This window comes from Catharus ustulatus, chromosome 4, assembly GCF_009819885.2.
Source record: "Catharus ustulatus isolate bCatUst1 chromosome 4, bCatUst1.pri.v2, whole genome shotgun sequence".
Taxonomy (NCBI): domain Eukaryota; kingdom Metazoa; phylum Chordata; class Aves; order Passeriformes; family Turdidae; genus Catharus; species Catharus ustulatus.
This window is the reverse complement of record NC_046224.1, coordinates 21,803,894-21,827,294: the sequence shown is the minus strand read 5'-3', so window position 1 is coordinate 21,827,294 and position 23,401 is coordinate 21,803,894. Positions and strand designations below refer to the sequence as shown.

At 44.5% G+C, this 23,401-nt stretch overlaps 1 protein-coding gene across 1 annotated transcript in view; it reads left to right on the top strand.

The window, feature by feature from the left end:
* The window catches only part of GRIN2B (glutamate ionotropic receptor NMDA type subunit 2B), a 206,584-nt gene that overhangs the window by 59,107 nt on the left and 124,076 nt on the right, over positions 1–23,401 (top strand). The window lies entirely within an intron of this gene.

Below are 23,401 nucleotides of genomic sequence, written 5' to 3'. Positions count from 1 at the left end.
GTAAAATGTAGGCCGTGTTAAGTGAAAGAGTTAGTGGTACAAAGAAAACTGTCCCCTTGGTGCCTGGAAAAAGCAGCAAAACAACCAACACAAAAATAAAACAATTCAGTATGTACTTGTCCTAAGCTATTATTCTCACTTCCTCGAGTTAACCTTATTAGAAGACACTCCAGCTAAGTAGGTGATCATGCATACCAAATTTGTTTTTCCAGACACTGTACACCTGACTTACTTAGTAACATCTGACTATAGGCCAGCTTAGTAGGCATGAATTTTAAGTAGTTTGCATGGATTTTGACATGTAACTGCTAGTTTTCTTCATCCATGATTTAACAGATGGGTTGAAAACCTCATTAAAATAATAAAGAACAGAGTGAAAGGGATGTGGGTTAGGGTTTGATCTCTTTTAAATCACAGCATGGCATCAACAGGGTGAGACGTCTCCTGCAGGCTTTTTGTTCAACAGAAAACTGGAGTCAAAAACTGGGGTCAAAGTGACTTGGGATTTTTGAATAGTTATATGAAGGGGCAAGTAAGGCAAACCAAACATCTCAAAGCATTTGCAGTCTGAGAAGCTTCCTTTCTTCATGAAATCATTTTATTCACACATGTGCAGAGAAGAAGAGCTAGGAGTGGGCTTGGCAACATAGGAAAATGCTCTGTGGTAGGAGACTGTCAGGTCAGGGGGACACGTGTGATGGAAGACAGGCAATCTTCACATTCTGCATGGGAGTGCAGCAAATCAGTCATTTGGCTCAGCAAGGCTTCAGGTGAGTTACAGCCACAGCAGGTGAGAGATGTGACCCTGGTCACAGTGTGACTGATAGACTCAACACTGCTCTGCACATGGAGAAGAGCTGGTTCATGTGATAGCACAGGTTGCCTCAGAGACATCTCAGTGTACTTGTTTGAGTAGGCAATGGACAGGTTATAAATATGCAGAATTTGGTATTATGTTGATATTTGTTGATTCCTATTTTTCTGATATTTGCTTGGGAAAGGAAGAGGTGAGGGTCTGTGCCCTTGATGGTCTCTGACCTAAGCCTGTTAGAACTGATCCTTTCCCATCTGGGGGCTCACTTTACTCCATGCATGTCAGATGGCAACTGCCATTTTTTACAATAAATAAAGCCTCTCTGTTTCATTGGCTGTGGGTGATTTCCAACCCACTTGGAACAAAATTTTCTGGCCTATCCTGGCAATGCAATATCTTTTCCCATAGCTGTACCACAGACCAGGGTGTTGGTAGAGCAGAGAGACTGGATGACTCTCCTGCTCTGGATATGATCCTTCCCCCAGGACCCATGGTGGAGGTTAGTAAGAAGTTTTTGCATTTTGTTACCTGTCAGTTTGATCCTGACTCTCCCTTGCTTCTCTGGTGATGTCCCTCTGAAATTAATTTTGTTTTCCTGTCCCATTCCTGGGATAGAGTGTCAAAGCACTACAGCTCAAACTCCTCATGATTACCAAGCCTGTTGAGGACCGATTTATCAAGGTGTTAGGTGGACCTGTGGTCTTCCAGCCAGTGGAGATGGCTTCTACTAGTCATAGACTGTGTCTCTTTGAGATGCTCAAATACCAGCAGCATGTGCATTGTAGTGTGCCCTTCCTCAGGCGCTCAGTGGAAGAAGGGAGGAAATAACACGTGTCTTGCATACATCCATTGTTTGACTTATCCATCCATTTTATGAAGCCCTGGCAATGAATAGCTTTTAGTATGAATCATGGGATGGAAAGCAAAAAGAAACCCCAAACCAGGGGAGAAGATTAAAGGGAGCCTGTTCTACATTCCAACAGTTAATTAAATCCTTCACTTTTGTAAGCTGGTGTTCCTGGCAGACAAAGGAAGATAAAAGAACCCATTGCATGAGATTATTGTGTTTTCACCTTAATATATTACCAGGTGAAATTTTACCGGTGCAATTCAACTTGAATTTTAACTGTAGCTTTTTCTACTTTTATGCATGGAAGAGGGGGAAAAAAAAATCATGCTTTTAGTATTTTTCCTCAAAGGATGCTTTTACACATTATGACTCAGTAAGAGGCCAAACAGAGGGTCCTGCTTTTCCTTTGTACCACACCCTTTAATCACCAGAGGCACACAGGGAGGTCTGGGGGCTTGTAGTGTGGAGGTGGGTGCTGGGGTGGAGCAGTGAGATGCTTCAGCCGCAGAGGGGCCTGGAGGCACAGATTTGCAGAGTGCTGTTTCCATGGCAGTGCTATGGAAACCAGGTTCTGCTGCTCACTGCTGCTCAGGGTGGAATTTCAATGCTTCACACAGCCCTGGTACCCAGGAAACAGCAAACCCACAAACAAAACCCCACCAAACCTGCAGATGCCTCATTAAAGCACAGTTTCTCATTCAGTCTGTACACCCTACCTTCTGCCCTAGGAGAGGAAAGGACAAGTACAAATCAGCTAAAATTAGAGCTTGTTACACATTTGTCCCCCCCACCTCCATCTGGGCCCCTCAGAATAATTTTGGAGGTTCAAGTAAATTTGACCAACTCTAGAGTCTTTGATCTGCTGCTATATGTAGGCTGCTGAATGCAGTTTGGAAGCCCCAGGCAATGCTACAGTCTGGAGGCAGAATGGCTGGAAAGCAGTCCAGCAGAAAAGGACCTGAGGGTGTTGGTCAACAGCAGGTTGAACATGAGCCAGCATGGCTGCTTAGGTGGCCAAGAAGGCCAATAGCATCCTGGCTTGTATCAGGATTAGTGTGGCCAGGACAAGGGAAGTGATTCTTCCCCTGTGCTCAGCAGTGGTGAGGCTGCACCTCGAGTGCTGTGTCCAGTTCTGGGCCTCTCTATTCAGGAATGACTTTTCACTGAGAAGGGCAGTGAAGCATGTAAAAGGGGAGAGGGCAAGTCCTATGCAGCATGGCTGAGGGAATTGGGGTTGTTTAGCCTAGAGAAAAAGAGGTTCAGGGAGGACCTTACCACTCTCTACAACTGCCTGAAAGAAGGCTGTGGCTATCTGAGGGTTGGCCTCTTCTCCCAAGCATCCAGTGACAGGATGAGACATAGTCTCAAGTTGTGCTGGGGAGGTTTAGGTTGGACATTAGGAGGAATTAGGGCATTAGGGTGATTGGGCATTGGGATGGGCTGCCCAGGGAGGTGATGGGGTCAACCATCCCTTCAGGTGTTTAAGGAAAGACTGGATGTGGCACTCAGTGCCATGGTCTGGTTGACAAGGTGGTGTTTCTTAGATTGAACTTGATGATCTCAGAGGTCTTTTCCAACCTAATCGATTCTGTGATTCTGAGTGTATTGCAAAGAGTGGGGATGCAGGGGGCTAAGGAACACCCAAACCAAGAAAAGCTTCCTTCTACTTTTGGCTTATTCCCGTTACCTTCTCTGAATCACCTTGGTTCCCCATGCCTCTGGTTAGGTAACTGCCAAATTTTGCCACCCTTTTGATCAACAGCCTGTTAAAAAAAAAAATAAAAATGACATAAAGCTTATACAGGCTTCACCCTGTTCCCTCTGATCTGTGTTTCTTGTGCAGGATGGAGCACTGGCACTGTGATTCAGTGCATGGAGGCTGCAATACAGCAATTGCAATAGTAATACTGGGATCGTTAGGTCTGCAATACCAGAGACATGCCATGCACAGAAAGGGAAAGGAAGATAGCGTGAAGGTTGATCTTTGACTTTACAACCTTTCAGTGCTGGCTGACTTTGACCAGTGTAGTTTGAAACCCAGCAATCAGTTGAGTCTACTTAAAATTTTTCAGGAATGCTGCTGAGTATATCCCTATGCCAGTAACAACGTCCTAAAACCTTTTGGTTGGTGGAGGCAGAGTCAGAACAAGCCACAAGAGGCAACCTTCTACCCTCTCTCATCCCACGTCTGTACCAGCAGGGCCTGGAGCTCCTGGATGTTACCTCCTAGGAGCCTGTGTTAAGGTGTATCAGTCTTAAATTCCCAGGGAGCTGCAAGAGCATCCATGGGTCACCCCAAGCTTGTCTCTCTGAGCTCTCCCTCTGCCATCCCAGCCAGTACAGCACACTGTGTCAGGCCAACAAGAGCAGCCCACGCCTGCAGTGAGGCATGGCTCACTGTGCCCTGTGGAGTGGAAAAGCGCAAAGCTGCCTGTGCCAGCAGGGTCGTGCAGAGTCACAGCTGTGTGGCTGGCGATGCTGCGTGGATGTGGAGAGGAAGCAGAGAGGGAAGTGTGGGTGTTGAAGGTCCCACATGCAGGTCTACTTCTCCATTGGTTGCCTTGGGGAATGCTCTCCATCCTTCTGTATGTCCTGAGCATGCTGAGGGAGCCAGACAGGGGTCATAGCACCTCACAACCTTTGAGGGCTCTCAGGATGATGGTAATAACAACAGATAACTTGCTGCAAGAGTGTCAGCCTTATAAATACCAAGCCTATGACAGTGATAACAGGATGGTCCTTAGTCATATGTTGGGGAGAGGATCCTGGAGAATCCTTGGGGGCCCTGGCTGTGTTGTCAGAGCAGCATCCCCTCACTTGCCAGGGATGCAGGCAAAGCTGTGTGCATCTCTTATTCAGAGAGCAGCCTTCACTTTGGAATCAGCTGCCCCTCTCCCCCTGCAGAGGAATTGCCTTCTGCTTAATAAACGCCTGCTTGTAATATTCTGAAACAAGGAGGCTAATCAAAGGCCCCATTCTGTGGAGCAGGGATGCTAAGTGACAAGATTAATTTCAGTAATCAAGCAGCTTAATTTGGACATTTTTTTCCCTTCTTCTGTGTTGCTGATGGAAATTGAGGCAAATCTCATTCTGGAGAGACACTCTTTCCCTGCCTGATACCATCAACCTCCAGTACTGAAAATGCTTGTGTAGGGATGGGAGGATGGGGAGGAAAGAAGAGTAGGAAAGGGTCACATAGGACAGTGTCAGTGAATGTGTGTGGACTGCTGTGAGTGATGTTTCTTGAGCATCTTTCCTCTGGAAAGCTCCCAAAGTGTTTTATAGACTGCATTGCAAAGCATCTACTCAGCACTGAAATGTAGTCATCTTGGCTGGATTGCAGCAAGTCTTTGAAAGGACGTGGAAATTCAGCTGGTTAGGAGAAGGCAGGCAAGCAGGAGGCTGTGATACCACCAAAGGGAAATCATTAGACATGAAACTGTGATGGTGTGGAACTTACCTGAAACACACCTGTGGCTCAAAGGTCTCACCCCTGCAATGAAGAATAAATTGGTCTTCATTCCTTCAGTGACACAGAGCACTGAGGGCCCCTTTCCTCAGCTCAGAGCTGGTGCTGTGCATGGTTCTCACTCATCTGTCCAGCCACTGCTGCTGCCATCTCACCTGCCCCATGTGGAACCATGGGCACCTGTGGAACCTCACCAGACATGATGTCACTGAGGTCTGGTATCCCTGCAAGCTGAGAACCTGTGTCAGTCATCACCTGGGGACCTCAGCCCATTTTGTCCATTCCCTGATCAGAGAAGTTAGTGGAGTCAATGGATAGTGGATAGAGGGTTAGGGAAGAAATCCCAAAAAATGCGATTTATGGTGAGGCAGGAAGAGCTGAGTCCCTGCTCTGGTGTCGTGAGGAAGCACTCCTCCTTTAGCTGCAATTTTGGCAGGGGAACACATTTCCAAGTGTTGTAGCAGAACTCAAGACTGGGTAAAGCCTTTTGGAGCAGGTAAAAGAGGTGTTTTTCTTGGGGGTAGTTTTGTGCTGGCCTAAGGCTGAGGTGTGTACGTGGGCAGGCAGGAGAAGTCTAATAATAGCAATTTACTCATTCAAACGCCTGTGATCTGAGGAAGCCTAGACAGGCACCCAGTGGCGTGTGACAGAGCCCTCCAGAGCCAGCGGAGTGGGTTTAAGGGAATGACGTCCTTGCCCCGGGCAGTGAGGTTTCGGGGCTGGCAGCTTTCCATGCCGGGCTCTCCAATCGCCCCGCTCTGTCAGCGCGCTGCTCCGCTGCTGCCACCTCTCTCCGTGTCCCCTCTCCCCTTCCCTCCCCGCCGGGGGCATCTTTAACTCTGCTGCCCCCCTGCCATCTTCTGGCAATCAATTTTTCAGGGACAATCCGTGATGTTTTCCTGACCCTCCTCCTTTCCCTCTTCTCCTTCCACTCTCTCTCTCCCTCCCTCCCTCCCGCTGACTTGTTATTATGTACTGCAGCTGCCCGGAGGATTTTAAATAGACCCATAATCGCACAGCAGCTCCTCTTGGAAGTTTAAATATAACCTCCTTGTTAATCTCGCGTGTGGCAGCAGCACAGCACCTGGGGAAGGGAGGGATGGACGAACGCTAACCCGTGGCTTTGCATCACAGCTGGGAGGGCTTAGTGAAGTTACCAAGAAATTGCCTCGTTCATTTTAACCAGAACAGTTCTAGGCTGGTGCAAGGTGCCAAAATGATGATTTTTGCGGCACAGAATTATTTTCTTAGTTACCATCCCAGGCACATCACAAGAGAAGGCTGCCCTACAGCTGCCCTCCCACTTTCCCTGGCTTGGACCAGTGTCTGAGCCCTGCTCCAGGAAGGTGCCCCAGGAGGCAGGGGGCAGCTCAGACTTCCTAAACTCATTGCCTTCCTGCCAACAGAGCTTGCTGCTGTTCCTGCAACAGCTGTGTGTGTGGTGCTGAAGGAGGTGTTTCAGGGGGACACTCTGCAGCTTGCTTCCCAAACTATTTCAATATAATTTCTAGCTGATGAATTAACTAATTTACCCCTCAGACTGGAGCAGTGTTTGCTGAGCATCGTAGTTCAGGGACACTACAGAAGAGATCACAATTAATAATGGATTTCCCCAAAGGACCTGTTCTAAAAGAGCAAATCTAGTGCCCACTCGTCCATTAAATGTAGTGAGACACTTTCAAACAGGAACTGTTGCCTGTTGCTTGAAGCTAACAGGATCCCTGCTCTTCCTGCATCTCAGATGCAGCCATCTTCTCATACAGAGGGACGAGAGATGTGTGTGAGGATCATGTCCTAGCTAGTTCTGCTCTTGCTGGAAGGAGGATCTAGCTGGCTCTTCAGGGATGTGGGTTGTATTTCCTCCAGTCTACGGAGCTGGTGCACACCAGGAACTTTGACACACACTGACACCGGAAAGGTTTATTTTCCTCCTCTGTAAAATATAGAAATAGACCAAACCAAATACTAACCAAACCAAGTAACACTGCCCTAAACCCACAAAAAATCCCAAACAAAGAAAATTAAACAAAAACCCCCTGTCTTTTAATTGATGTTGAACAGCACCCAGAACATGAAGTAGTATTTTTGATGCTAAATTATCCAATAGTTCTAATAATCCAGCCATAGTAATTGCTGAGATGGGGGACTAATTCACAACACATAATTTATTCAGTGCATTTAGCTGCTTTTTCTGATCATGGAATATCAATTGTGCAGATCATAATTTCCTCAAATTTATTTGAATTTATTTAGTGAACTTGGAAAATATTTACTCTATGGATTGATACAGGCTGCTTCACTTAATTATGGTTGGTCAGAGAGATCTATTTGGTATTGTTTCTATTCCCTTGTTGAATGAGCACACAAGCACTTGTGTCTTGAATACTTGCACATGAACATGGTAGATGTACACTTCTGCAAGTTTTTGCAAATTTCCATATATGAATATGCAGATAAAACTCCTATATGGGAGCACTGACAGCAAACAAACACAGACAAGCTAGGCTTAAGTGATTTTGCATTAAAAAAGTGAATTAATATTTTTAAAGGGCCTAAATTACCAGGACAAAAATCATATTTTACTGCAAAGTAACCTAGTCCTTGCTAAACATCATCTTGAATGGCAATAATGGAATGTTGAATCATAACCTAATAATTTTCCTCTTTGCCTCTTTCTGCTCATCAGTGCAATGATTTCCTGTAGTAAAAGGAAAGCTTGGACATTTATTTTATGAAGACTGTTTCTTTTTCAGCTGGCTGTATTCACATAACACTATAAATGTGCTTGTGTCCTTCACTGGGTAGTGCTTGAATGGGAGACCGGATTTTCTCACTTCCATTAATTACCTGTTTCTAACCTGTCTCCCCAGCTCCCTCTTTCCATCTCAGAAAGGAGACGTAGTGTGGCTTTCTAAATGACAGAATTGTAAATGTTTCCACATGTTTGGGTCTGGTTTATAGTGTAGAAATGTGAGAGATCATATTCATAAAGACATTTGTGCACACGTGGGAGTAAGTAGTGTAGTGTGATCACCACAGAGTGTAGCAGGGAACAAATGTGAAGAACTGGACATTCTTCAGGACCACAATATAGAAGTAGGCTGAAATGTGCCAGTGTGAAATCTGGGACCATGCAGACAGACATGTGACTCCAGTGGCTGTTTTGGAGCCCTGGTGTGGGTAGAACCTACACTAGATCTTAAGGACTTGAACAGTAGAAAATTTTTGGAGAGTGCAACACTAACATATTTTTATTTCTTCTAAATGGTCTGGATGACTTTGCACGGTCTACTAGTCTGCATGGAAAGATTCTTTGTTACTCCTACTAATTGACCCTAGAAACAATAGGATTATCAGTTATAAGCAAATGAAAAAGAGAAAAAGTGGGAGTATTATTTACTGATGTGATAACTGAGTCTTCAATATGAGACATCAGCATAAAAAGCAATTATATTCCTAGGTGCCAGGCAGGATATTCCCTGCCAAGGCAGAGAAGTGTCAGTATCATTGTAAAACTCTCTACTGTAATTTCCTCTGTGTATAATTCTGTGTATAATTCCAGTTATTCCAATTAAAGCAAAGTGGAGCCAGAAAAGTATCTGGTTGGTAAAGAGAGGGAAGAACACATTTTACAAGAGGAGAGTAAGACAGTGTAGCTTACCTAACCTGGCAAAATGCAGTCTGAGGAAACAGAAAAGGCTTCCCTTCACTAAAACAAGAGTGAGGTGAAAATACCCTGGCAGCAGTCGTGCTCTTCAAGGTAAAGAGCTACTGGTAAAGGTACTGACTGGCTAGGAAAGGGCTTCAGCAGAAACTCATCAGTACAGCAACTTTCAAATCACATGGGAAAGTGAGAAACCTAACTTTCCTCCAGTGAGAGCATTATTGGTTCCTGAAAAGAATAATATGGAAAGACTCTCTGGGAAACCAGGGCTGGGACATCCCTCCCAGACTGCTGCTTCTTAATTATATCAAACCCCCTGTACAGGCACTCTGTTCTTCAGATTTAAAAGGACCTTAATTCACTTTAGTTCAATTTTCTTCTAAGGGTTGCTTTAATTTGGAAGAACTGTGTCCATTGAAGGCTAATGTGATTTAATGAATTCATGCTAAACTCACAACTTAAGTTAATTTGGATTAATTTTCCCAACTGTTTCTCAGCAGACAACTCTTAAGACGCAGTAGAAATGGCAAAGAAATCTTGAGCAGTCCTGCTTGCGATTCAGTTCTAAACTGGAAAGTAAATTTTTTGACTGCAGAAGGCCTGAAGAAACATCTGACCATGTCTAACATGCTTCTCCCTGGAGAGGTGCAAGCTCCCAGGTCCAGTGTCTCAACTGTTCTCTGGTGTTTTTCCTTCCTACTGTGGGGGGCCAAGCAGAGCAGCCTGGTGATGTCCTTGTTTGGAGAGAGTGCTAGTGCCGTCCCAAGGGAAGGTGGGCTCTGTTCTGAAAGGTGCAGTTGGGTGTGCTTTGTGAATAGCATTTGGCAGTAGATCAAGGGGAGTGCGGGCTGTTTGGCTGTGTGCTACCTGCACTTGGGAAAAAAAACACCTTATTTTAATTCCCTGGACTGCCCTCCATTGCTTATGGTTGCCAGCTTCTAGGAAAGAAAACTCATTTCCCTGTAATGCTGTTCTAAGGGGTTTACAGCTCAGCTGTGATGGGAGGTGTTATTTCTGTCACTGCTATTAGCTGGCGCATCTTTATTTGCCTCTTTCTGGCTGGCACATGGTGGGTGGGAAATCTGTGAGCCCTAATCTGTCGGGCTCTGGAAGGCGCACAGAGGGTCAGTGCTGGCAGCCCGGGCCGTGGAGGGCAGCGGCCGGGGGATTTAGCGGTGCGGAGCGCGGCTGCTGCGGGAAGGGACCAGCGCTGCCCGGCTCTGCACGTTGCCATGGGAACAAAGCTGCATCCTTAATCGGGATGTGTGTGGACGCGAAGCCACCGTCTGCTGTCCTTTTGGCCTCACCTCCTGCTGCCCCAGTCCCAGCGTGGTTGAGACTGCCCTGTGCCAAGTGGGTGGGAGGGGAGCTGGTGTGGAGGGACCCTGTGGGGCTGAGGGTGCAGAATGGTCCAAGGAGAAAAGGTTAAAGTTGTTCCCTGGGTCCTGGGAAGGGAAAACACCTCCGCTGAGGTGGTGGGGCAAAGGGAGCCTGAGGAGCAGGCAGCAAGGATTAGTCTTCCTTAGCAGCTGTGGTGGGAAGCACTCTGAGATATTGGGGTGCCTAGACACTGCAGGAAGGGAGTGAGTCTTGAGAAGGTCATTGCGACATGACATCATGTATGGACCCTTAGACAGCACCCAACAGGCTAGCTCAGAGTGTATCATCAAAAATTTTGTTCAGGAACCATACTGAAACCACTTTGCAGCTTCAAGGCTGTACTTGTGCAAGTTGTTGCTGTGCCTTATGGTCTTTCTAGGTGGTTCAGGTTAGCTCTGGCATTTCTGAGGTAGAGGTGTGGAATTATACAATATAGACATGGTTTTGAGAGGTATGAAAATGTGAGGAGGCTGTTGCTGGGGAATTAAAGGAATTGCATAGTGCACTTAAAACAAGCTTATGCAAAAATGTGTGAGCAAGGAGATCTCAATTTATTCCCTCTGCACCGTGAGCATCAGTTGAGAAGAAAAATTTGCTAAATGAAAATCTTTTCAGTTGTAATACCCAGCTCAATCAATACCTAGAGGGGAGCATTTCAGGGAAACCTAGAAGCTGTAGCAAAAGCTCTTGACACCTCAAGAGGCAATAATCTGCTTTCTGAGTCCATAAAGACTGCAAGATAACTGATAAACTCTGAGGAGGTGGTTTGGTGCAATCTGTAGGATGGAAGGTGTTGCCCACTCGGAGTCCTGAAAAATCCCCTACCAAGATTCACCATCAATGGGGGTATGTCCATATCCCAGCAGGAAGGATTATGACCAGCCTGCCTAAAGTCCTCCTGATGCTTCTGCCTGAAATGCTGTACAAGTTTAGACTGTAAACTTGCACAGCATCACTGCACCCTGCTAAAATGCTGCTGTCAGGGTTCCCAGAGAACTGAGGACTTCCTTTGTCCAAGTCCAAGATACACAGCTGACCTTGTATAAGGAAGCAAAGTGCCCTGAGAAGGACTGAGTCCAACACTGGGAGGGCTTGTATGATTAATCTCTGTTGAAACAGACATGCTGGTGCTTATGGAGTGAAATGAAAATCTTCTGGGGACCCAACGATTGAGGCATAGCAATGAAACACACAAATTACCAATGGGCTGTGCAAACCCCCCTGCCCCACTCCCCCCTAAGATAGCTGAAGGGGAATGCATGGCCCCTGATTTAGGATCCTCACCCCTTTATATAGGAATGGAATATGTACATTGTAAAGCATTGAAAAGCATTGCTTGCTTTTTCTTCCTTGGATATCCTAGAGTTACAGTATAAAGAGAGATTCCAGTAGGAAGGCCAATGAGGGATATGTGGAAAGTCCATGTTTTTCCACTGATGAATAGAGAGATTTGTCCATAGTCTAGTGCAGAATGCACAGGGAGCCTGACCATATTTTCACTTCCATTTAGAGAGTATGGTAACACTATGACGTTAGTGGGATTAGCCTGAGGAGCAAAAGCACAGAGATCTACTGTCAGCCCTTAGAAACTGCTGGGTGACATAACAAGAGCAGTTGGACACCAAATGAGCTGTAGAACACTGGGTTGATGTTTTCCATGCAGTGTGCTTCATTCACCGAGCTTGCCCAGTCTGCAAGGCTGCATGCCTTGAACAGCACTGACACCAAGATAATAAACATGCATCATTCTTCAACTCTGCTCCTTCTACTCCTAGCACACAGAAGAGGAGAATGTCCTCTGAGACAGAGGGTGCACAGCTACTGCTGCAGGCTCCTACGCAGTGCAGACAAATGCCTAGTGTAGGAATGTACACATCCTGAAGGCACTGAGATAATGAAAATGCTGAGCTCCTTGCACTAGCCACCACTCTTGAAGGAAATTTATTTTCATCTCAGTGCTTCTCAGGAAGAGGTATTCAGAAGTTTTATATGAAAAAGAGAAAAAAAAACTTCCTACAAGCAAAAAAATTATCTTGAAGCTAGATGACCAGAGTAATGTCTTTATATCAGCTTTCAGAATTGCTTAGCTGCACCCTGAAATAAACCTTCCAGTGGCTAAACCCTTCCCAGAAATATTCCCTCTTATGACCTACCTAAAGAAAATTTTTTTTGTTATTCTTTTTTTTTTTTTTTTTAAACCCAGATCTTCTTGATGTATATTAGTTACATGACTACTTGCCTCCATGGAAGATGAGTTCTGAAGGACGGTATTTTGTAAAAAAGATTAAAGTCTGTTAAAAATATGTTTTGAGAGTTTTCATACAGGATTTGAAGGCATCTGTCTTCCTCTGGGCTGTGCCAGGGCTGTGTAGTGAAGCAGCCTGTGTAAACCCTGGCTTCTCTCTGAGAACACTAACCAGAGGCTTAATTAGCTCTGAATGCATGTGTGGTGATGCAGACACTGCTCTTCAGTAGGTCTGGGCTGCGCCATCACCTGATTTCCTAGGGATCATTGTCAGATGCTAATCCCCTTCGGGTGCTGCCAGCCTGCACTGGAGTGTAGCTGGCATGCTGGAGATGAGACACTTTGCCTCTCTTGGGACATCCTGCATGTAATTGCCTTTGTACACATGAACGTGTATGTCAGTATACACATGCCTGCATGCAGTGAGAAACCAGGAGTGCAGGAAGACACAAAATTACTTGGAGTGACACGAAGAGGAAGGAAAGAGAGCACCACAGCCTATGGTTCTTCCCTTGCAGCCAGTGCAGTGCTGGACATGACTTTTTGTTTTCTCCCCTCATGTAGTTATTTGTTCATCTTTTGTCACAGGCCCATGCCAAGTGGTGCTCAGACTGAATAGCTCGTTTCTCCTCTGCTTGCTGTAGCCCCTGCTGATGCTTCCATCTACTTCCCACTCCCCCATCGTGCCTGAGTGTGTGGTTAAGAAAGAGGACGGACAGGAGATGCCGGAAAACAAGATGCATCAGCTTTGCCTTTGAGTCAGTCAAAGAGCTATTTCTATACCTAACACATCTCACTCTGGCTTTTATTCTCTTAGATGCTTTTGTTACTGTTATTATTAATGACCAGCAGAGGCAAATTCTTTTGCTGCTCTATCATTCCCTTTCTCTGCTGTGTTGATCCTTGACAGAAATCTCAGTGTCTCATGTGCGTGTGTGATCTTGAAAAAGATATGGCAGTTCAGTCTCAGCCTCGGGTTTTGCTTAAAAAAGTACAAAGCCTAATATAGATAGAAAAATTTGAATTCAAGTACAAAAAGTATCTTATTTATTATACTTCTGCTTTCAAGTTATGTCAAGGGCATTTTGAATATATAGATATATATTAATGTGCAGGTAAGTATAGAAAAAACCCGAATTCAATTATGTGTGCTTCAGTACAGAGTTAAGCTGACTGGAAATGGGCTTCTTGACTTTCATCGTCCAAGCAAAAAAATATACAAAACTGAAACTTGTATCACCCTTATTGCAAAGTCAGACAGACCAATTCCCACTTTCAGATCCTCTTCATCATATCCTGAGGACTGTAAATGTTCATGTGCTTAGATCATGGAAGTGGATAGAATGGTCCTCACAGCACCAATCACTGTTGCAACTGTGAATATTAAGTACTTCAGGAGCTGTGGGGAAGATTTCAGGCTCTAGCTCTACAAGTCTCCTGTGGTCGCCAGTCTTTTACCAAGAACAACTTCCAATTCCTCGGAGTTCAGAAACAGCTGAACGTCAATAGGGAGTTTGCCATAATTTCTGCCTCAGTCTCATAACAACAAGAGCCATGAAAAACAACTATTAATCATCAGGGCAAAGAAAAGGAATGGAAGAGCTGTGATCCCAAACAGAAATAATAGAAAAAAAATAATGCAGCAGCTGTGGATTTGGCAGAAGATGCTGCGTATGTTTGGATGGGCATGTGTGCATGCAGGAGACTTCATGTATTTGTGAGTGTTTTTGTCTGTAAAGCTGTAGAAAACCTCCTATTGAGTTTTTGAGACTTAATAGATGGGAGCTCAAGAAGATTTGAGAAGGGAGCTTCTTTCCTGTCTAAAATCTGTGTAAATAACTCCATTGGTCTCAGAGTTTCCAGTGGGGATGAGCAGAATCAATAATCATTTAAAACTTTGTGAATTGATTCGATAAGCAAGACAGACATGACAGCAGCTTCCCAACAGGGGCACTCCTGAGTGGTTGATTAGGAAGGAGAGCTGGGTGGAGAGAAGGTAGGTGCAGTTTTCATTCATCCTGGAACACAAGCAGTAACAAACTATGGCCAAAGCAAGCTCTAATGGGGGTCAGGTCTTGAAGCGTATTGAAATCCTTATTGTTTCAGCCAAGGACTCTCACAACACACTTCAGGGATGCAGTAGCTTTCCAAAGCAGGGACCTAATCCAGAGGCCTGGTCCAATGGATCGGGAGTCCATCTTCTCCTCAGACTTGGAGAGTCCCCAGATAGATCTAATACCAGAATAAGGGTCACCAGGATGGTGCAGGCTGGGATTTGAACTAGTTAGCTGTCGTGGTTTGGCAGCTCTACTGGACACGAGCTGGAGCTTCCACACAGTGCTGATGAACAGATGCCTCAGGGCCAGTGCATGGTTTCTGTGCCTCCTGTTGCCTGGTGCAGACATACACATTCTGTGCTAATGAGACAGCTGCTTGCCAGCAGCATGTCCAAACAAAAATGGACCAGCGTACTCTTTCCTCAGTTTATATCCAGATTATTTCATCCTGTTCTGGAAGTATAAGGCAGGGGGTAAAATCCCTCATAAAATAAAAGCACACAGAGCTGCCTTCTTGCCTGGTGTACAGAACAACGATTTGACATCTGTCCTGTCCCAGCCCTTGCTGTAAAACACAGGTTGAAGTGAACTGAGGTGAGTTGGGTGTGGGAGAGCTCAAGGCAGGAAGGAATTATGCTCTGAGCAAGCAGCACCTCCTTTCCAAAGTGCTGGAATCTGATCTGGAGGGTGCGGTGGAGGAGCTGTGGATACTCAGGGTCTCAGAGAGCTGTGGGTATGAAATGGCAGGATGCTTGCTCCCAGGCTCAGGGGGAGGAAAGGTGGGCTCCCTTCTTTCCGAGTGGTCCCTCTCCCCTTGCCGACCATCTCTGCATTCCCAGCAGGATGAGCCCTGCACTGTGATTTGGGTAGTGACGCCCAGCCCCAGTCTTCGCAGCTCTTACGCCAACGAGCCGTGCCGTGGGTGCTGTGCCTGCCGTGCCGTGCCGTGCCCTCCGTGCAGTGCCGGACCGTGCCGTGCAGTGCCGCGCCGAGCCATGCCGTGCCCGGCTGTGCCCCACGTGCCGAGCCGTGCCGTGCCATGCCGTGCTGTGCCCGCCGTGCCGTGCCGTGGGTGCCGTGCCGTGCCATGCCGTGCCGTGCCCCACGTGCCGTGCCGAGCCATGCCGTGCCGTGGGTGCCGTGCCGTGCCGTGCCATGCCGTGCCGTGCCCCACGTGCCGTGGGTGCCGTGCCGTGCCGAGCCATGCCGTGCCGTGGGTGCCGTGCCGTGCCTCTCGGCGGGATGTCGGCGGTCGTGTGCGCTGTTGCCAAGGAAACTTCGCTGCCGAACTGGGACCAGGGCAGTGGGGCAGGACCGGTTTCCACCTCTCTCGCTCTCTTTTTTTCTTTTAAAATTTACTTTTTCCTTTGGGATATATTCAGAATATCAGTTAGGACTGTCTTAGAGAAGAGGCAGCCAGGTGTGAGGTAATGGGAAATCTGGAGTCTGTGCAGTCTAGGCAGATCTCAGCTCTTGGTTTTGTCCACTTGCTAGAGAGCTCCTGTTTTAAGTGAGTGTTTTGTTTTCCCTTCGAGTAACAGAATTTCCCATTTGCTGCTATCCAGGATGGATGAGGCTGAAGCCTTTTATTGCTCCTTGCCTTAAGGAAAGCAGAGGGCACATCTACACAGACTTGGCGTGCAGCTGTTCGCTCATTTGTGCTCTAAGGCAAGCCAACTCTGATCCAAATAGTATGAAAGTTATATCAATGTGTTAAAAATTATCTAAACTGGTTAATAATAGCAGCCTATGAGAAAATATTAAATCCTGGTGCAATATTACTTTAAGCTGACTGCTTTACTTCAGCTGTAGTCTGTACATCTTGGTGTATAGGCACAGCCAACTCCACTCTGCCCATTAAGGCTGACTACTTCTTGGCCTCATCAGGACTGCAGGTGTCATTTGTTAGGACAGAGAAAACAGCTAACAGCTTAGCCTGCAGAAGGTTAATGATTAAATAAGCAAGGCAGAATTTGAGAGAAAGGGGGCGTCACTACTTTATTAGAGAAGAGGAATAGAGGCACTTAACACCTCCTGACCTGTCCGCAGCTGGATCATAGCGAGAAGAGATCTTAAGCTCCTAAGAGGCTCAGAGGGCATTGGATGCAATGCTGAACTTCCAGGGCTTATCTAAATTGACTCTGTGAACCTTTGGAGGTTCAGCTTATATGAAGGTTTGCTCATAATAAGAGACCAAAGGTATACTTGATGAAATGGGAGAGCAGTTAATTTAGAAATGATAAAAAGAAATAGTATTTCACCCAGGATAGTTAACTTAAGAAATTTATTCAATGACATCTTGCCAAATATTGTGACTGGAATTTTTTTAAAGTGCTGGATAGTTTTATGACTGTTATTGATTAATAAGGCTATACCAATGACATCCCATTCAGCTTACAGTCAAAATTCAGTCCTTAGTCTGGAGCGTAAGACAGCCAGAAAAGAAGAGCCAGGCAAACACCATGATGTAATCAGATGGATGAGTAATGGGGCAGTCTGACTTTCATTTGTTTTGGGCTGGCAGTATCAAGATATTAAGCCAGCCTAGTGGGCTTCTCTGAGTTGGGACAGGGAACTGGTCCTGGGCTGTCCAAATTCTCGCATGGTATAATGTCACCTGGTGGGTGGAATCTACTCAGCGTGGCCAGTGGTCTAATCCATCCATGTACTTTGATCAAACAAGGAAATACACACCTACAGAGGTGAAAATGGAAATGTAACAGTCCTGGTGGGAAAACTGTTTATCCTGGCAGCTTGCTAACTGCCATTTCTCCTCTGTAGAAAAATGCTGGCTTCTGTGTATGATACTCTAAGAAGCTGGTGCAACGTACCATCATATATTAGGCTGCTTTTACTGGTCATTGTTTGTAAAATTTACAAATTTTACACCCTCTCTTTAGTCAAACAGCTGAATTTCTCTGAATTGTGTATGTCAGACAATTGCCTTGGTATGTTTGACTCTTTCCTTTATTTTATTAACTGCATGTGGTACAGAGCGAAACAATACCAAGATCAAGATTACAGAATCGAGGTTATCTTGTGTTTCCTCTGTTGCAAAGTCTTTTGAACAAATTATTTCAGCAGACCCTCAAGTGGGAAGTGGAAACCACTTAGTGTTTTTCAGCCCTTGAATCATCCTTAATTGGAGACCTTTTTGTTGCAGCTCTCAGGAACTTCTTGGTGCTGGAGCACTTGGACTGTTTCCCCTGGGTTAAGGCTCTGCAGCAGACAGCAGATCTGTTTCCACTGCTACAGAGAGATCTGTGCCCAGTCCATGACTGGGATCTGTGTATATGACAAAACTTATATGTGTAGGTAATGTCATTATACATGTGCATTTGGTATATTTGTTATCATTTACCTGGGTAATAATTGAACTGTGCTAACAATTCTAGATTCTTCATTGCAATTAGTAGCCAGCAGAGATTGTGGCTTCCAGAGAAGACCTAGAGAGTCAACAACTATTCTCCTAATTAATTTATCACAGTGGATCTTGTCTGTCATTCTATCAGTGGTGACATTGAATTGCGTCTCTTGCAATCACTCATCCACCAATTTTGTAACCAGTTGTAACCACCAACTCTGAGCTATGCATCCTTCTGTCAAATAAGTCTAGTGTGTTCAGTAATTATTGCAAGAACAAGGGAGGGAACTGATAAATGATATAGTTATATAAACCGCATTTGTTCATCTAACGAATTTGAACTTCCCACTAATAGCACATTCCCAAGGCAGGTTAGAGAATTTTCACTAAGAACGATCTACTCATCAGTGAATCAGAACATGGGAAAAGGATTGCAGGAGGTCATCTGCAATGCACGACAAAATAATTAGTAACCCAGGGAACCTATTTCAGTAAAACAGGAAAGTTTTGAAATCCTATTAAATAGTATAAACTAGGCAGAGTCATTAGGAAATGATGCAATCCAACGTGCTCCAACTTTACATTCAGTAGGTTTTGCTTTCAGTGTATCTGTGGAAATGTGTGTACATGTGTGTGAGATGCAGAAATTCTGTTTTAGATGCCAATTCCACCAGGAGAACATAATATTAGGTCTGTAGTGTCACCATGTTCTCATAGTCCCTACTGCAAGCATACAAGAAAGGACTCACACAGCATGATACAGCACGTAATATAAAAGCCAGAGTTTTATTGTATTGAGTTGTTGAAAACTAAATAAAAAAATTAAATTTGGAGAGAAGAAACCAAACAGACAGAGGATCCTGACTGTAGGCTAGCCTAAGGCAGTAATGGATTTGTGGTAAGATAAACAGAAGTAAATGAACACTTAAGCAACAAAGATCCTGATTTCCTGTCAGATATGTTATAACAAACGGGACTCAGACACATATGAAACTTAATTATAAGACGTTGAACTGTTGTGGCATTTTCTATCATGAGCAGTAAAACTCCCAGTGAATCAAGTCTCCCACCAGGACTGTGACAAATAGGTACACGGTGGTGTCTCAGTTCTGGAGAAAAGAAATACATAAGTAAGGAAATGAAAACCTGTGTTTTCCCAGAAGTTATTTGGTACTTGCTCTCTCCTCCCCCCTCCAAATTGTGTGGTAAACAGGACTGAAATCTAAACAAGAGGCAGTGCTGTGTGATTTTGCTGTTGATCATAGAGTAGTTTTGTAAATCAAGACTGTACTAAAGATTCATGAACAGTTTTTCTTCTAAATCAGGAAAATAAGAAGAGGGTTTTGGAAAGTGATAGTGGACTGAGTCATTAGGATCTGATAGGATCCCTTCTGCAAGCTGGAAAGGAAGGACAGACCCCAGCTGTTAAATTATGGCTGGGCAAGAAGCCTAACGAAGCAGCAAATGGGGTTAAATATACAGATGTTCCGAAAAGCCAAATAAAAAGGGGCTACTAGCCTGGCAGCACAAATTGTATTTGTCCTGCACCTGTCTGGAGACAGCAGAGTAGGGCATTTGGCAATGACATGGCATATTTCTTGAAATCCTGGAAGCAAACAAGTGCTCTGGACTTGCTCCTTCCTCAAATTCCTTGTGCAATACTTGACACACCTTGCCTTTGTGGGGTCTGGCACTTTGAAGCTAAGGGAGGTTGCCAGCCCTAGCGAAAATGTGTTTGTGGACCAGCCACCAGAGCATGGAGCACAGAAGCAGATTACATTCAGGCTGGCCAGTTCCTCAGCATGAGTGGACCACTACAACTGTTTTTGGGGATCTTGCATTCCCCTGCTTTGTGGATGTTCCCCAGTTTGCCCCATGCTGAGAAGCAGTTTTGCTCTGGATTGTAAGATGCTGTTTGTAAGGCAGTAATTGCATTTGCTTGCCTGGGGAATCTAGAGTGCCTGTTAGGAAGGAACTTGTGAGAAGAGCTCCCTGGGGACCTCTCGTGCCACATCTGTGGTAAATGGCTCATTAAATGGCAGTGATTGGTTTCAAATGGTGCAGCTGGAGGAGGGCTTCTGGGGGAGTTACCTGCAGCCTTGCCAAGGGCTCACTGGTCAGTGAGGTGTGGGTCAGACCTGGCCTGGTCTGAAGAACTTAGAAGCGTTGGTGATAGCACTTGGTTGTTCTCTAAATCTTGTCCTACCTGTTCCATCCACCTAGGAACTCAACTAGCCACCAGTCTCCAAGAGGAGGCTTCATGGTGAGTGTGTTTGTACCTTCACCATGTGCAATCCAGCCTTCTTATCTGAGGGGTTAAACGTGCAGGAGGAGGAGGCAATACTTGTCCCAGCTTTGGTAAACTTGGAGCAGATTTTCTGTGGGAAGCCATCTGTCAGCTGAGGAGTGGTGCTGTGTCAATTGATCAGCTCCACCTCCAGTTCAGCTCTGTACACTACAGATCCCTGACCTTGTAGGTGACAGGGGGGGAGCACTGGGATCTCTGGAAGCTTTAAGATCCTGTAATGGAGCCTCTGCTCTTTTAGACTGTGAGGGACACCCTGCAGTATCTTGCTGTCTCTTGCAGCAGGTAGTGATGGAAAGCCTGAGCTTGCAGGTGAAAGGGCTCCAGGAGAAATACAAGCTTTTTCCTCAGCAAGGGGATTGTATTTCATGTGCATGATGTGCAATGTAAGGGACTTCTGATTAAAACTCGACCTATCCCTATCCCAAACTTTAATCTGTCTCCCAGCGGTGATGCTGAACCGTGTTTTGGCTGTTTCAAGGTAAAAAAGGTGGAAAGTGTGAAATTTTTTCAGAAGAAAAATAGGAACTTATAATGTTCTGTAAAAAACTTGCAATGTCTGGAAGAGTGAAATACTCCTTTTTGGTTTTAGACTGTAATAAAACCATAATGATTCTATAGGGTATATGTGTGTAAAAAATGGTAAAACTGCCTTTGATCTATCTCCTAATTTAAAAACTTTCACTGTAACACTACAGTGAGGTCAAATTCATACTCTGATAGCCCCACTGTTTTGTATCAGTTCAGCTCCTTCTCTTTTTTCTCAACTTTTGATCAGGCATGCCCAAAAACAAGATTGGGAAGAAAATTGTAGCTTTTGGACATTTTTCTTAGTTTGCCTTTTGTCCCCCCAAAAAGGCAGTGACTGAGATTTCTATCCAACTCTATCAGCAATTCTCCTGATTTATTATGAGAGGGACACTTTCTTCTTTACTATTGTCTGTCCTTCCTTCTTCACCCTTCTCTGAGTGCTGAGTTACTTAGGGAATGAAGAACATTTGGCTAGCCCAACTATTGGGGTGATTAAGTGCCAAGAGACGTCTTGGCAAACCAAAATCTGGACTGGCTTGGACCTCCTTAATGCTCTCATTTTGAATATAAGTTGCCTCTTCTTGCTGCTTCTGTAATAGAAATGCCAACAGTTGCTCAAGAGCAATTATTGCTGCACAGCCAAGTGGCCTGTGCTGTTTGATTTAAAGTGGGGTGCTTCCATTTCTCAGTGGAGTGGAATTGTTTTGCTGGATTGTGATAAAGCTATCTATTTGGTGTATTGATTTTTGATGTTCTGATACACTCTCGTTAGTGAGGTGCTTTGAATTTTCTCCCTGAGTTTTTTGGGGCAGAATTCCCTTCGACAGTTAGGTGGTGCACTCATGTGGAACAAACTGTCAGCAGGCATTTTAGATTGACCATTTTAGTTTAAATCACTGGGAGGGCATTACCTCCTGCACCTTGCTATCATGCCTGCTAACTCCTGAGACTGTGTGTATATAGCCTTGAAATAGTAGTGGATTTACCGTCTAGTGTCCCCTATTTGTCACCAAGGAAAAAACCAGACAAGACTTCCAGACGCTGTGTGTCAAATGTTCCTGTAATTCAATAACCAGGCCCTTCAGATCTTGGACTCTCTGCTAGAAATGGTGAAAAATTGCAGTCAATTCAGAGGCTCTTATGCATAAGTGTAGAAAGGCTCTTGTTGAACTTAATATGAAAATAAATACTAGTCATCAGTGTAACTGTCTTGCCTTTTCATGTTGCATGAGTCTTCGCACTCTAGCATTCAGTTTGCTACAAGTGGCTTTCAAAGGCAAGGTGCAATGAAGGGTGTTGGAGATGCTTGTTCAGGAGTTTCTCAAATTCTGGCAGATGCTGTGACAATAGTTCGGTTTTTCCTCTGTCTTTTCTAATTTTCTGCATAAGCTTCAGAGACATAAAGTATCTTTTTATTAGAAGAGTAGGTTCTTTTCCTGAGCACAGTTCAGAGAGAAGGGGGTGAATTCCAGTGATAAAAAATATGAGATGTTTTCCATGTGTTGAGCGGCTCCAGTTGCTGCTCATGGGTTTTTGCCTTTTTTTTGTTTGTGTTTTTGTTTTGTTTTGTTTTTTAAACTTGTTTCCACTTCGTTGCTGTTGTCTTTTCCTTTTTGTTTATACATACATTTATTTTTCCACTAAGCAAAGAGCAGCCCTAAGAGAACTTTCACATGTGGGTGGTGAGCTGTATGGAGGAAGTGAACAGTTTAATCACCAATCCTTGTAAGAGAAGCATGGGGATCTGGGAGCAAGGACTCTTTTGTATAGGATGTGACCCATAGGGAGCTCAGCAAAGAGAAATGAGCAGCTTAAGACTGGGTATGGGATCAGGCCTTTATTACTGTTTTTTTTTTTTTTTTTTTTTTTTTTTTTCTGGAGTTGCTGAGCTATAGCATATTTTGTCAATATAGGAAATGGCTATAGGTAATCAAAACCACAACTAAAGGATGAATGGATGATTGATTAACTACATCCCTGCCGAAAAACAGATTTATCTGCCAGGCTGTAGGAGACTTAATTTGGTAGAGAGCTGTTCTAAATGTGACTATCTTGAGGTAATGTCTTGAGGCACAATTAGTTTTCCCAGGTCTCAAACTCCTGAGCATGTCCTTTTGTAGCTCTGGTCCAGTTTTCCAGGCTTATTAAAAGAAGGTGTGGCTGTTCTCATTTCTTAAAGTCATGTTTGGATTTAGAGAACTTTCTTATTATAATGGGAATCTCTACTACCCAGAGAGATATAATTTAATTCTTGGTTGTTGTTTTTTAATTTTTTTTTAATTTAAATTTGTGTTTTTGTTTTGTTTTTTGGGTTTTTTTTTAAATGATGTAATCCTACTCTACAGAAGTCAGCAGGAGTTTGCAATTGATTTTAAAAGATAGAAGATAAATCCCTGAGATAGGCTATTGGCAAATACTTTTTTCCGTTCCTTTCCTTCATGAATTGGGCAAAAATAGGGATTTGCATTTTTCTGGATCTGTCATAAATTGAAAGCCTGGTATCTGGTGAAATCCCAGGACAAAAAAGATTTACACTATGCCATTGGAGAGCTGAGATCTGTATAAAGCTCCCTTTGAGTCTTCAAGGTTGTAAAGTGGTACAAGTTCTGATTTTTGCAAAGATGAACTTAGTATGGTAGAAGGATATAAGAGCAATACCAAGAGAAAGATTAAGCTGACATTTCTCTAACACATGGTGTCAACAAACCTTTAGAAATCTGTT